The sequence below is a fragment of the Pogoniulus pusillus genome, chromosome 34, assembly GCF_015220805.1.
Source record: "Pogoniulus pusillus isolate bPogPus1 chromosome 34, bPogPus1.pri, whole genome shotgun sequence".
NCBI classification, from domain to species: domain Eukaryota; kingdom Metazoa; phylum Chordata; class Aves; order Piciformes; family Lybiidae; genus Pogoniulus; species Pogoniulus pusillus.
In genome coordinates this window covers 4,463,005-4,478,123 of record NC_087297.1, presented here as the reverse complement: position 1 = coordinate 4,478,123, position 15,119 = coordinate 4,463,005, and positions in this window count along the sequence as shown.

Here is a 15,119-nt window from a genome sequence, read left to right as displayed (position 1 = left end):
TCCTTCCCACAGACTTGCTTCTCCAGCCACAGTAAAACTGTCACTCCTACCCTCTCAAAGCCCTTTCTCCCATGAGCAGTTTTCTGGACTTCCAGTGGACACGAACACGGAGGGTTAGCTGGCAAACCAAAAGCAAAAGTGAGCACATCTCACTCCTCAAGCCTTTGATCTATCCACTGTTTGGTCCTGTGTGCAAACAGTCCATCTGAAGCCTGTAGCTCCCTTCCATATTTGGTCCCAGAAGCTCTTTTTGAATCATAGAATCATCTCAAGGATCATCTAGCAACCCCCCTGCCATGGGCAGGGACACCTCACACTACATCAGGTTGCTCAAAGCCATATCCAGCCAGGCCTTAAAAACATCCAGGGATGAAGCTTCCACCATCTCCCTGGGAAACATGTGCCAGTGTCTCACCACCCTCATGGTGAAGAACTTCTCACCTCCAGTCTGAATCTACCCACTTCTAGCTGATTTACTCCCTGGGATCAGCAGTAGCACTCTCCCCTCCCCAGGGTTTCTGTTCTCTGAGAGGCTTGGCCACACAATTCTGTCTTCTAGTGTAAATAGCATTGCTGGGGGATTTTCCTATTCCCTTTCAAGGTGTATTTGTGGAGAGCAGCTTTAAAACATTTCCTCAGCACTTATGGTTAATAGAATTTGCTAGCAGCAATCTGTAAAAATCAAATCAAACACAGAGGAGAGGCTCAACACGGCGAGGTTTAAAATGTGCAGGGCTTGGGGAGGGAATTACTTTGTGGCTGGTTGGGGCTCTGGAGCTGAAGGTGTTCCTTTGACTTTTCCAGTGTCTTTTCAGCTCTGGTATATTTTGTAGCAGGCTCCTAAAACACAGAACACATTCCAGAAGGGATCTCAGTATATTTTCATCTCCAGCTCTTCATTCCAAAGACTAAACTGCCGCAGACAGATGTTCATCTGCCTCACTCTTAAGATACTCCAAGAGATTCTGCAGCCTACAATCTGTTTTGGTCCTCCTATTCCTTTTGACCCTGACTTCCTTAATTAGAATGCATTTTCTAATGGCTAAACTAAATCTCTTCAATTAAACAACTGCAATTAAATTGCTGCAAGTTAAGCTTATTACATCTTATCCTACCCACAGTGGACTCAGAGGACAGTTATTGCCTTTCTCTTTGGTTATGCATCTGGCATGGTTTAACCCCAGCCAGCAACTAAGCACCACACAGCTGCTCACTCACTGCCCCTCCCTTAGTGGGAAGGCAGAGAGAAGTGGGAGAAAAAATAGCAAAACTTCTGAGCTGAGATAAAGACAGGTTAACAGAACAGAAAACTAGAGGATAATAATAACAATGATGATGTTATGGTTATTATTATTGTTATTTACTACAATAAAAAGTTTAATTTAAAATTATAATGAAAATAATGATAATAATAATAACAAATAGTAGTAGAAGAAAGAGAAGGAGAAGAAGGAGAAAGAGAAGGAGGAGGAGAAGAAGAAGAAGAATGAGAAGAAGGCGAAGAAGAAAAAGAAGAAGAAGGAAGAAGAAGAATGAGGAGAAGGAGAAGAAGAAGGAGCCACTCCTTGACTGATGCTCTGCCAATCCCCATCCCACAGGAGTAGAGACTAATCCCACCTGGCTACAACCTCCCTTCAGGTAGCTATAGACAGCAATGAGCTCTGCCCTGAGCCTCCTCTTCTGCAGGCTGCACACCCCCAGCTCCCTCAGCCTCTCCTTAAAGGGTTTGTGTTCCAGGCCTCTTCCAACCTGAAGGGAGGTTGTAGCCAGGTGGGGTTGGGCTCTGCTGCCAGGCAGCCAGCAACAGAATAAGGGGACACAGTCTGGAGTTGTGCCAGGGCAGGTCTAGGCTGGATGTTAGGAGGAAGTTGTTGTCAGAGAGAGTGATTGGCATTGGAATGGGCTGCCCAGGGAGGTGGTGGAGTCACTATCCCTGGAGATGTTCAAGAAGAGACTGGCTGGGGCACTTAGTGCCATGGTCTGGTTGATTGTTTAGGGCTGGATGCTAGGTTGGACTGGATGATCTGGAGCTCTCTTCCAACCTGCTTCATTCTATGATCCTAAAGGGAGGTCTATTTTTCCTCAGTCTGGGTCACTGAGTGCAACTGTTGAGTATCAGCCGGCACCAAGAGCAGTCAGTCTGGCAGGCTGAGCTCAGAGCTGGAGGTGAAAACAGGAGAAACTGTGTAATTTAAAGAGGCAGAACGATGCTGAAAGCCTGTGAGCTAAGCAGAGCTCCTTTCTGAGAGCCATTCCAGCCGTGTGCAGGTGGGGTTTGACTCGAGGGGGTTGTGTCAGACAGGCAAGGCAAAGATAAAAGTATTAGTATGATTGGCAGCTGCACCTCGCAGGATGCAAAGCATTGAGCTCTTTCATGGCTGTTCAGTTCGTGCTGGCTGAGAGCACCAGCCCTCTGCTTCTTTCTGCACCACATTGTTCTTCCTGCAGCTTTGAATATGAGCTTCCTGGCCTTGGAATTAATGGACTTTCTGAGGCATGGCAGCTCCTAAACGTGGAGCACCTCAAACTATTGCTGTAGCATTCATCAATCTCCTGGTTCCAACCATCCTGATGGGAGACAATCGAACTTAACAGTTAGCCCAGGGAGGAATTTGGCCCATTAAGTCTAGCAAGATCTTATGGCCCATCAAACACAGCCTTATAAACCCAAAAGATAAAAATCCCCCCCCCCCCCCCTTATATTTTATCTTCCAGTTTTAAGTCCCATAATATAGGTAGCTGTCATTTTCCAGCTGCCTATTCCTTTGATTTACGCTACTTATACTGATGACTTTAGCACTTTGTTCCTTTGGTGTGAGGAACTGGCCTGAAATGCTTATTGTCTACTCACTGCTTTAACAACCTCAGTGCCACATATAAAGTACTTGCAAGAGCTTTGTGGAGCCTGGCATTTTGTTTGCTTCCACTGAGTGCCACCACTTGTGGTTGCATTTTCTCAGTGGCTGGAACAGCCTTGACAGTTTTGGGGCTTCTGACTACAAGAAGGGTATTGAGGTGCTCAAGTGTGACCAGAGAAAGGCAATGAAGTTGATGGAGAGTCTAGAGAGCAAGACTTAGGAGGAGTGGCTGAGGGAACTGGGACTGTTTAGTCTAGAGAGAAGGAGAGTGAGACCTCATTGCTTCTACAGCTCCCTGAGAGGAGGTTGGAGCCAGGTAGGGGCTGGGTCTCATTTCCTCAGCAAGGCAAAAAGGGGAAAAAAATTCTTCACTGAAAAGGTTATCAAGCCCTGGAACACACTGCCCATGGAAGTGGTGGCATCATTATTCTTGGGGGTAAAGGACACATAGATGTGGTGCTGAGCAACAGGGTTTGGTGAACTTGGACTCGATGATTTAAAGATCTTCCCCAGTCTAAATGCTTCCACAGTTCTGTGACACCTACTACTGTCATTCTATGACACTTGGTCACTGCCACAGGAGTTCAGTGGGGTCACTCATAGAGTACTGCACCCAGTTCTGGAACCTCTACTACAAGGAAGGACTGGGACATGCTGGAATGTGTCCAGAGAAGGGCCATGAGGATGATGGACTGGATGATCTTGGAGGTCTCTTCCAACCTGGTTGAGTCTATGATCAGAAAGTTGCAGCTCCTCTGCTATAGAGACTGACTGAGAGAGTTGGGGCTGCTCAGTCTGCAGAAGAGAAGGCTCCAGGAAGACCTTATTGTGGCCTTCCAGCATCTGAAGACACAGGAAAGCAGGAAAGGGACTCTTTAGGGTGTCAGGTTGAGGGAGCTGGGCCTGTTTAGCCTGGAGAAGAGGAGGCTCAGAGGTGATCTTATTACAACTATCTGAAGGGGCATTGTAGCCAGGTGGGGGGTGGCCTCTTCTCCCAGGCAACCAGCAATAGAACAAGGGGACACAGTCTCAAGTTGTGCCAGGGTAGGTATAGACTGGATGTTAGGAAGAAGTTCTTCACAGAGAGAGTGATTGGCATTGGAATGGGCTGCCCAGGGAGGTGGTGGAGGCACCGTCCCTGGAGGTGTTCAAGAAAAGACTGGATGAGGCACTTAGTGCCATGGTCTGGTTGATTGGACAGGGCTGGGTGCTAGGTTGGACTGGATGATCTTGGAGGTCTCTTCCAACCTGGTTGATTCTACGATTCTATTCTATGATTCTATAATAGGACTGAGGGGAATGGAGCAAAAATACAAGTGGGTAGATTCAGGTTGAATGTTAGGAAGAAGTTCTTCACCATGAGGGTGATGAGAGGCTGGCACAGGTTGCCCAGGTTGGTGGTGGAAGCCTCAACCCTGGAGGTTTTTAAGGCCAGGCTGGATGTGGCTCTGAGCAACCTGCTCCAGTGTGAGGTGTCCCTGCCCATGGCATGGAGGGTGGAACCAGATGATCCTTGCAGTCCCTTCCAACCCTCACAATTCTGATTCTAAGCTGAGACTGTGGTAGTTTAAGAATCAGGGCTATGTCAGAGAGAAGTCCACTGCAGTGACCACAAGAGTAGTGAAAATGTGAAGGCACAATTCTAAACTGGCAACTTCTGTCACTGCAAACAGATGCTTACAGGTACCTGTTGAAAAGGATGCTAAGGAAGCTGATAACATTCTCAGTCCTTATCAGCTTCTCTGCAGTGTTTTTTGAAGCATCCACTACTGCTTTTTTGGGGGGGGCTGAAGTAATGATGAATTCTGTGGCCACTGTTGGCTGTGGACACTCTTCTGATTCAATCTTTCTTAAACTGCTTCTGGTGTATCAAATGCAGAACAACTGCCACACTAGGAAATGGGAGACTGCTTGCACATGCCAGAAAGGACCCTTAGAAGCCCCAGCATCAGCAGCACTCATGTGGGCATGTGGGGTCTTCAGAGAAGGAAGGAGCTATCAGCTGCTACATCCTGGCCCATTTCAACAGTAGACAGTAGAGGATGGCAGATCACAGACTGCACTGGGTTGCAAGGGACCCTCAAAGCTCATCTTGTCCAACCTCCCTACGGTCAGCAGGAACACCTCCAACTAGACCATGCTGCTCAGGGTCACACTTAGTCTGATCCTGAATGTCTCCAAGGGCAAGGTTTCAACCACATCCCTGGGTAACCTGTTCCAGGATGTTACCACTCTCACTATAAAGAGTTTCCTCCTCATGACCAGCCAAAATTATCTGGAGCTTTTTTGCTCAGTCCTGCAATGACAGACTTCAGTGAGAATCACAGAATCATAGAATCAACCATTTGGAAGAGACCTCCAAGATCATCCAGTCCAACCTAGCACCCAGCCCTAGCCAATCAACCAGACCATGGCACTAAGTGCCCCAGCCAGGCTTTGTTTGAACACCTCCAGGGATGGAGACTCCACCACCTACCTGGGCAGCCCATTCCAATGCCAATCTCTCTCTCTGACAACAACTTCCTCATCACATCCAGCCTAGACCTGCCCTGGCACAGCTTGAGGCTGTGTCCTCTTGTTCTGTCCCTGGCTGCCTGGCAAAAGAGCCCAACCCCACCTGGCTGCAGCCTCCCTTCAGGTAGTTGTAGACAGCAATGAGCTCTGCCCTGAGCCTCCTCTTCTGCAGGCTGCACACCCCCAGCTCCCTCAGCCTCTCCTCATAGGGTTTGTGTTCCAGGCCCCTCCCCAGCTTCATTGCCCTTCTCTGGACACCTTCCAGCACCTCAACATCTCTTTAATTGAGGGTCCAGAACTGGACACAACACTCAAGGTGTGGCCTGAGCAGTGCTGAGTGCAGTGAAGTACAGGAGAAGTTGTGTGAAAGCTTCAGGCTGAGCTCTGGGAAGGTAATTTGTAACAGGAGGTGAACTGGAATCTGACTGATGATCTCCTTTCCTCCTCACATCTGCTCTAAAATACTAATGGTAAATAAATCAGTTAGGTGCTAGATATGACTCAAAACTGTACCATGTCCCCTCACCAAGGACACTGAAGTAGCCTGCCCCTCTCAGTGCTCAGAGCAATCTGCAGAGAAAGAAGTGCCAAACAAAGGCACAGGGCAAGGTCCCCTGAGCTCAATGTCACATCACAGCAAGGGTCTTAGCTGCCACGAGATAGGTTGGCTATGGCTGAGGTCTGCTCATAAGACATCTGAGGCTGCCTCCCCATCGTCCTGCACAGGCTGAGAGCTGGCACCACCACCCTGAGTGGAATGCTCCCAGAGCCTTGATAACATCAATACACAGCATCACTGATCTGAGGAGCTGTTTTGCTCCTGCCAACCCAAACCTGGACGCTGCAGTGGCACAAAGAGCTCAGCCACATCACAGAGGGGCATCCCCTCTGCCTCTGCAGGGCCACATGGAAACACAAAGGCTGTCTGAGCTAACAGCCTGGCCATGGAGCTCATACTGCTCAGTTTTCTGCTGGAACCTGGTGCAGAAGTAAAACATCTTCCCAGGTAAAAATGGCCCTTTTGTGGAGGTTGGTAATGAGTCCAGCTTGCTATCTGGCTGTGGGCTTGTAGGAATTTATAGCAAGAATGTGTAGTTCCATTATGAGAAATGAATATTGATGTCTGTAGTATATAGAGACAAATTGAGCCCTAATGATTTCCTAATCAAGTAATTTGTTCATAGATCACAAGGGGATACAAGCAAGAAATTTTTAATGGTAAGGCCAAGGTAATTATTTTTCAGCATCTAATTACACCTATGCAAGGGATCTGGGCTACATTTGGGAAGTAAATGATGATATAGAGTGTCCCACTGAGCTTCACATTCATCATTAAAAGCCAGTTCCTGGCCTTTGACAAGAGGGCAGAGCAGCTCCTGAGAGGTAATTTAATATAATTAGGAGGATATTATGTTTACTATCTGCACACTGTGCTTGCTTTAGATTAAACCTGACAACTGCAGAAGTGGAGGGACATTTTTTCCCAAAATTAGCCTTGTCATCTCAGATCAAACTTTGCCTGCAGTTTATTCTTTTCCCATCTCTAAATTGCAGCTAATGAGAAGGAAGGAGCCCATCACAGGAGTCACAGTAACAGCATGTGCTGGAGCAGCTCTGCTGTGAGCACAGACTGAAAGGGTTGGGGCTGTGCAGGCTGGAGCAGAGGAGGCTCCCAGGTGACCTTCTTGTGGCATTCCAGCATCTGAAGTGGGCTACAAAAAAAAAAGCTGGGGAGGGACTTTTTAGGTGCTCAGGGAGTGAGAGAACTGGGAGGAACAGAGCAAAGCTGGAGGTGGGGAGAGTCAGCCTGGATATGAGGAGGAAGTTGTTGAGCAGGAGAGTGGTGAGAGGCTGGAATGGGTTGCCCAGGGAGGTGGTTGAGGCCCCATGGCTGGAGGTGTTTGAGGTCAGGCTGGCTGAGGCTGTGTGCAGCCTGCTCTAGGGCAGGGTGTCCCTGGGCATGGCAGGGGGTTGGAACTGGCTGCTCCTTGTGGTCCCTTCCAACCCTGACTGATTCTAGGATTCTATGTTGCTGAGAGACAAAGATTGCTGTGTAAGGTTTATCTGCCTTCCACATGCAGGCAAGAGCTGGCCTTGCTTTGCTGGGCAGTGCCTGGAGGATTCTGGCTGCTGAAGCAAGTGGGTTGGTGCTTGTAGTGCATGCTTCATGGTGCACTGGAAACTCAGGATGGTTCAAGCCAAGCCTAGCTGAGAAGCATCCCTGCCCATGGTAGGGAGGTTGGGGTAGATGAAAAGAGAAGACTGAGAGGGGACTTAACCAATGTTTATAACTATCTGAGGGCTGGGGCTCAGGATGGGGGGTACAGGCTCTGCTCACTGCTCCCTGGGATAGGACAAGCAGCAATGGATGGAAGCTGCAGCACAGGAGGTTCCAGCTCAACACGAGGGGGGATTTCTTGACTGGAAGGGTCCCAGAGCCTGGCACAGGCTGCCCAGAGAGGTTGTGGAGTCTCCTTCTCTGGAGCCTCTCACAGCCTGTCTGGATGTGTTCTGTGTGCCCTGAGCTGGATTGTGTGGTCCTGCTCTGGCACTGGGGCTGGACTCAATGACCTTTTTGTGTCCCTTCAAACCCCTGACATCCTGTAAGTCTGTGATCTCTAAGATCCCTTCCAACCAAAGCCATTCTGTGGCCTCAGAAGCAGCCATTAGAAGTTTGATCTATAATTTACTTTGATTTTCAAAACACTTCTTTCTCTTACTCAGCTCAGCATAGTTAAGTATGGCCTAGCAACAGTGAGAGACAACATCAGCCAGGGATTAAAGAGATTTTCTCCTCTTTAGTGCTGTAAAGGACATCACCAACCTGTGACACATTTTAACCCTGTAATGCTATTAAGAACAGCATCCAAATACCTTATTTGCTTTGCCAGTAGCAGCCATATAAATTAAAGATGCCCAGAAACAGCCTTGCATTCATGTCTAGCAGCTTTGAGGAATGATCTCATTTTGATTGCAAGCAGTGTCACAATCTCCTTTGAGATAGAGCTCTTGGAGGTTTTGCTTCTCCATTCTCCAGCTTCATTTTTCTGCCAGCTACAAACAGTAGCAAAAATATTTTCTATCTGTCACTTAAATTCTCTCTCTAGAAACTCAGAGCATAAAAAACCTAACTGAACTTCTGCTTTGTTTTCCTATCTTTGCCATGAAATTCTGGAGCTGTTCACTTAAAGAGGATATGGAACTGGCTGCCCTTAATGCTAACATCTCTTTCCATCCAGGAGAACCTTTTCCTCTTTTCAATGACAAACACTGGACAAGAAGGGTCATCTGGGGTGCAATAAAGAGTGTGGACAGAGGTTCTCCTCTCTGTCTATGCTGTCATGTTGAGACCACATCTGGAGTATTGTGGCCAGATCTGGGCTGCCCAGTTCAAGGGGGACAGGGAAATCCTAAAGAGAGTCCAATGGATGCTGAAGGAACTGAAACATCTCTCTGATAAGAAAGACTGAGAGACCTGGGTTAGCCTGGAAGAGACTGAGAGAGGATCTTATTAATGTCTATAAATACCTGAATGGTGAGCATCAAGAAGGGGCCAGGCTCTTTTCAGTGGAGTCCTGTGATAGGACAAGGGGCAATGGACACAAACTGTAGCCCAAGAGGTTCCATCTCAACCTAAGGAAAAACTTCTTTACTGTGAGGCTGCTGGAACCCTGGAGCAGGCTGCCCAGAGAGGTTGTGGCACCTCCTTTGGAGACTTTCAAACCTGCCTGCACACATTCATGTCATACAATCATAGAATCAAGCAGGTTGGAAGAGACCTCCAAGCTCAGCCAGTCCAACCTAGCACCCAGCCCTAGACAACCAACCAGATCATGGCACTGAGTGCCCCAGCCAGGCTTGGCTTCAACACCTCCAGGCACAGTGACTCCACCACCTCCCTGGGCAGCCCATTCCAATGCCAATCACTCTCTCTGCCAGGAACTTCCTCCTAACATCCAGCCTAGACTTGCCCTGGCACAACTTGAGACTGTGTCACCCTGTTCTGTTGCTGGTTGCTGGGGAAAAGAGCCCAACCCCACCTGGCTACAGCCTCCCTGCAGGTAGTTGTGGACTGCAATGAGGTCTGCCCTGAGCCTCCTCTTCTGCAGGCTGCACACCCCCAGCTCTCTCAGCCTCTCTTCTCAGGGCTGTGCTCCAGGCCTCTCCCCAGCTTCATCACCCTTCTCTGGACATGTTCCAGTACCTCAACATCTCTCTTGAATTGAGTGGCCCAGAATTGGACCTGCCCTAGCTGATTGTGCCTTGGCAGAAGGGTTGGACTCCTTGATCTTCAAAGGTCCCTTCTACCACACTATGATATCAACTGTGATATGGTTTATCAGTCCTCTGAGGAGTTGCTACCACCATCCCTCAAACTACCACACTTAGCAAGTGAGTAGTAGGCTAGAAGATGACTCTTCCCTGTGAGTGATACCTCCAAAGGCTTGAGATTAACCTGTACTTGATGTCAGCCACTAGAACTGGGTAGTCTGTGTTGTGGGTAACTTATGCACAAAGCTGCTAGCAAAGCACAAGCCTATGGCCAGACAATTGGCCCAACAGACAAAAGCTCTGGGCCAAACCTCCTTTTGCTTCCCATCTTCCCACACCTCCACTCCTCTTTGTTCCCATGGGTCAGTGGCCACTGCTTTCTCACCACAGCTGCAGACTGGCAGGACTGACACCCATCCACCCTTCTCCTCTTGAATCCTTCTCCCTGGCACGGACAAACCTCGGGAGCAAGCACACACTGGCAGCTCCCAGCTGTGTCTTTACAGCAGACAAACCAAAGGGCTGAGACACACTGCTCAGAGAACAAGTGATGTAAATCGACCTGACCTGATTAATAGCAGCTGAGGGATTTGGCTTGGGAAGGCAAGCAGTCTGCTGGCATTGCAGAGGTGAAAATGCAGCCAGAGTGAAGCCCACCACGTTTGTCATCTGCAGCGCTGGGGTGCAAGCACTGCCTCTCCTCAGAGGGGAGCATCCCGGGTGCCAGGTGCCAGCGCTGTCTGGGATCCATCAGCATCCCAGCCCTCCCAGCCCCCTGCTTTAGCGCTGTAAATCAAAGGGAGGCACAGTGGTGCTGAAGAACACTGTGTGTGTCAATTCATTAGTCAATGGAGTGGGAGAGATCAGCGCATCTGTCAGGAAGATATATGAAGTCTGCCTCTTAATGATGTTAGCTCATAGGCAGATTGCAATGGAACCTTTTGTGGCCTGGTGACTGTGTTTAATATGTGTAATCCATACCCCAATAAATCCCTGGCTGGCAAGAGAGCACAGCCACTTTGTTCAGTTTATGGAAGGAAGCACAGCAAGAGTTGTGGGCAGCATTAAAATTTAACAATGTTAGGGCAGAATATAGAGAAGCTCTTGATTGGCTCCAAGTTAAATAATAATCAGCACCCAATGAAAGCAGTTGGTGTGGGCTAGGATGCTGCTCAGGGCAGGACAGACACCCACCAGACCCCATTACAGCTGCAGTCACGTTGGTGTCTGTGGGAATCAGATGTTCTATGGGCTGTGTGCAGCATTAATCAGTCTAGAATTTGTCCCTGCTCAAGGTGCAGCAGCTCCAAGTGCGAGCAGGGACTGACTTGCATCAAAAATGGCACATTGCTGAAGAGAAGGAGGAACCAATAAGCAAAGGCAAAAAGTTAAGAGTCACAGAATCATAGAATCATGGACTCAAAGACTCATAGAATCATGGACTCATAGACTCAGACTCGTAGAATCATAGCTTCAGACTCAGACTCATAGAATCATAGAATCACAGACTCATAGACTGAGACTCATAGACTCATAGAATCATAGACTCATAAGTTCATAGACTCATAGGCTCATAGAATCATAGACTCAGACTCACAGACTCAGACTCATGGACTCATAGAATCATAGACTCATAGGCTCATAGACTCATAGGCTCATAGAATCATAGAATCAGACTCATAAAATCATAGAATCATAGACTCATAGTCTCAAACTCATAGGCTCATAGACTCAGACTCATAGAATCATAGAATCATAGACTCAAAGACTCATAGAATCATGGACTCATAGACTCAGACTCGTAGAATCATAGAATCACAGACTCATAGACTCATAGAATCATAGACTCATAAGTTCATAGACTCATAGGCTCATAGAATCATAGAATCATAGACTCAGACTCATAGACTCAGACTCATGGACTCATAGAATCATGGACTCATAGAATCAGACTCATAGACTCATAGAATCATAGACTCAGTCTCAGACTCATAGAATCCTAGACTCATAGAATCAGACTCATAAACTCATAGAATCATAGACTCAGACTCATAGACTCATAGAATCATGGACTCATAGAATCAGACTCATAGAATCATAGACTCAGTCTCAGACTCATGGAATCACAGACTCATAGAATCAGACTCATAGACTCACAGAATCATAGACTCAGACTCAGACTCATAGACTTAGACTCAGACTCATAGAATCATAGACTCATAGAATCATAGACTCAGACACATAGACCAGACTCCTAGAATCATAGACTCATAGACTCACAGACTCAGACTCATAGACTCATAGACCCATAGATTCATAGATTCATAGACTCATAGAGTCAGTCAGGGTTGGAAAGGGACCACAAGGATCATCTACATCCAACCCCCCTGGCACGAGCAGTTATACATAGTAAGGATTTAAGATGATGTTCACTCTGGACATTTGTACTAGGGAAAAAAAAAACTCCTTAAGAGCTTGCAACAAATCTACTTCTAATATCTAAAAAGAAATTATTTCTTCCAAATTTTCAAGACCCTGTCCTGGGTCAGATCCTGGGCTGCAGCCAAAGGGCTCTTCCAGGGTAATGAAGAAGCATAAATGTACACCAACCAAGGAGCTGGTCCTCCTTAGTGCTCCAGCTTCTTTCTGCTATGCTTTGCTGCTGTGATAATGTGGGCAGGTCTGATTTCACAGAATCACAACAACATGCAGGCTGGCAAAGCCTCTCAGCACCACCAAGTCCAACCTAGAACCCTACTCGACAAGATTCACCTTAAACCATACCCTAAGCACCACATCCAAACGACCCTTAAACACCTCCAGGGTGGGTGACTCCACCATCCCCCTGGGCAGCTCATTCCAGTGCCTGAATTTACCACATGAAAAAAAAAGTGGGAAGCTGTTCCAGTTTTTGGGATGCTTTAGTTTTGAGGCAGAGCTCTCTGGTGAAGCAGCAGGTGGCAGCAGTGTAGCCACCCACACAAGATCCTGTTGGTGACTGGAGAGCCAAACTAATGTCAGCAGGAGATATAGGAGTAAGGCTGGATGCAGGAATAGGTTGTGAGTGTCCTTTTAATCACCGAGGCACAAACAATGAAGTCTGGCTCTGCTTTGCAAACAAATGCCAGTGAGGAAACTGAAATTGCTGGACCTCAAAATAAATGGTCCATTGACAATGATACAATCATAGAATGGTAGAGATTGGAAGAGACTTCCAGAGACTGAGTCCCATCCTCTGCCAAAGCAGGATCACCAAGGGCAAGGCACACAAGAAAAGCCTGGATGAGGCACTTAGTGCCATGGTCTAGTTGATTGGATAGGGCTGGGGGATGGGTAGGACTGGATGATCTTGGAGGTTTCTTCCAACCTGGTTGATTCTATGATTCTAAAAACACATCCACACAGGCTTTGACAGTCTCCAGAGAAGGAGACTGCACTGATTCTCTGGGCAGCCTGCTCCAAGGCTCCAGCACCCTCAGAGCAAAGCAGTTTTTCCTCATGTTGAGGTGGAATTCTTGTGTTCTACTTAGTGTCCATTGCCCCACATCATATCACAGGGCACCACTGGGAAGAGCTTGGCCCCTTCTTCTTGACACCCTTCAGGTACTCATAAACATTAATAAGCTCTCCTCTCAGTCTTCTCTTTTCCAGACTAGACAGAAGATGCTTTAGAGAAGAGGTTGTGAATTGTTTGTAGGTTTGGGCATTTGGGTCCTATTTATTAAGAAAAGAAAGAAATTCCCATCCTAACATTGTGAATTTTGCTGCTTTGAGTCTTTGGTTGGTTTGGTGTTGGTTTTGTTTGTTGTTGAACTTTGATGCTTTGAGTTTTTGGTTGTTTTGTTGTTGGTGTTGGGTTTGTTTGTGGTTGAACTTTGTTGTTTTGAGTTTTTTGTTGGTTTGTTCTTGGTGTTGGTTTTGTTCATTGCTGAACTTTGGTGTTGTGAGTTTTTGGTTGTTTTGCTGCTGTTGTTTGTTGTTGAACTTTGGTGTTTTTAGTTTTTTGTTGGTTAGTGGTGGTTTTGTTTGTTGTTGAACTTTGATGTTGTGAGTTTGTGGTTGTTTTGTTGCTGTTGTTTGGTGTTGAACTTTGTTGTTTTGAGTTTTTGGTTCATTTAGTTGTTGGTTCTGTTCATTGTTGAACTTTGGTGTTGGTTTTGGTTGTTTTGTTGCTGTTGTTTGTTGTTGAACTTTTGTGGTTTGAGTTGTTGGTTGTCTTGTTGTGATTGGTTTTGTTTGCTGTTGAACTTTGTTGCTTTGAGTTTTTGGTTGGTTTGTTGTTGGTGTTGGTTTTGTTCATTGTTGAACTTTGGTGTTGTGAATTTTTGGTTGTTTTGCTGCTGTTGTTTGTTGTTGAACTTTGATGTTGTGAGTTTGTGGTTGTTTTGTTGCTGTTGTTTGTTGTTGAACTTTGGTGTTGTGAGTTTTTGGTTGGTTTAGTTGGCATTGTTGGTTCTGTTCATTGTTGAACTTTGGTGTTGTGAGGTTTTGGTTGTTTTGTTGCTGTTGTTTGTTGTTGAACTTTTGTGGTTTGAGTTGTTGGTTGTCTTGTGATTGGTTTTGTTTGCTGTTGAACTTTGTTGCTTTGAGTTTTTGGTTGGTTTGTTCTTGGTGTTGGTTTTGTTCATTGCTGAACTTTGGTGTTGTGAGTTTTTTGTTGGTTTGCTGCTGTTGTTTGTTGTTGAACTTTGGTCTTGTGAGGTTTTGATTGGTTTAGTTGTTGTTAGTGGTGGTTTTGTTTGTTGTTGAACTTTGATGTTGTGAGTTTGTGGTTGTTTTGTTGCTGTTGTTTGTTGTTGAACTTTGCTGTTGTGAGTTTTTGGTTGGTTTAGTTGGCATTGTTGGTTCTGTTCATTGTTGAACTTTGGTGTTGTGAGGTTTTGGTTGGTTTAGTTGGCATTGTTGATTCTGTTCATTGTTGAACTTTGCTGTTGTGAGTTTTTGGTTGGTTTAGTTGGCATTGTTGATTCTGTTCATTGTTGAACTTTGGTGTTGTGAGGTTTTGGTTGTTTTGTTGCTGTTGTTTGTTGTTGAGCTTTTGTGGTTTGAGTTTTTTGTTGTCTTGTTGTTGGTGGTTTTGTTTGCCGTTGAACTTTGTTGCTTTGAGTTCTTAGTTGGTTTTGTTGTTGTTTTCAACAGAGTTTAAATCAATCAAGCCACCAGAAGAGTAATTTGGTGCAGTACCAAGCAGTGGCTTAATCCTGCCCCAGGACACAAATGGGTCCTGAGAGATTTTTGGTTTGATTCAGCAGCAGAAAATGCTGCAATATTTCAGTGAGTGTGAGGTAAGCAGTCACTGAACTTAGTAGCATGTGAAAACTCCAGATAAAGGTATGGGGACTCAGCTGACAGCCCTGAAACAAGCTTATCAGCTCCTGAAGGTGATAGCAATGGCTTTAAATGCTGCCAATTGAGTGACATGGAACACGGAGCTGTACTTTACAATCTGGATAAGAAATGCAGTCAGCAGCCATG